The sequence below is a fragment of the Bison bison genome, unplaced genomic scaffold (genome assembly GCF_000754665.1).
Source record: "Bison bison bison isolate TAMUID 2011002044 unplaced genomic scaffold, Bison_UMD1.0 scf7180017864469, whole genome shotgun sequence".
Classification (NCBI taxonomy): domain Eukaryota; kingdom Metazoa; phylum Chordata; class Mammalia; order Artiodactyla; family Bovidae; genus Bison; species Bison bison.
The window spans coordinates 8,188,467-8,189,190 of NW_011495030.1; positions in this window are offsets into that span (position 1 = coordinate 8,188,467).

Below are 724 nucleotides of genomic sequence, written 5' to 3' on the forward strand. Positions count from 1 at the left end.
GGGCGGAGTTCCTCACACTGGCTCCCGGCAGTGATAGAATTCCAGTTGAGTTATTCCAGATCCTGAAAGATGATGCTGTGGAAAGTGCTGCACTCAATATGCAATATGCAATATGCACTCAATATGCAATATGCCGGCTCCCGGCAATACCCCAAGTCCAAGGTCAGGAGCAGCGGCTTGCTGGAGCAGCCATGAAGAGAAACCCCATGTCCAAGGTAAGAGAAACCCAAGTAAGACAGTAGGCACTGAGAGAGGGCATCAGAGGGCAGACAGACTGAAACCACAATCACAGCCAACTAGCCATCTGATCACACGGACCACAGCCTTGTCTAATTCAGTGAAACTAAGCCATGCTGTGTGGGGCCACCCAAGACCGACGGGTCATGGTAGAGAGGTCTGACAGAACGTGGTCCACTGGAGAAGGGAATGGCAAGTCACTTCAGTATTCTTGCCTTGACAACCCCATGAACAGTATGAAAAGGCAAAAAGATACAACACTGAAAGATGAACTCCCCAGGTCGGTAGGTGCCCAATATGCTACTGGAGATCAGTGGAGAAATAACTCCAGAAAGAATGAAAAGAAAGAGCCAAAGCAAAAACAGCACCCAGTTGTGGATGTGACTGGTGATAAAAGCAAGGTCCGATGCTGTAAAGAGCAATATTGCATAGGAACCTGGAATGTTAGGTCCATGAATCAAGGCAAATTGGAAGTGGTCAAACAGGA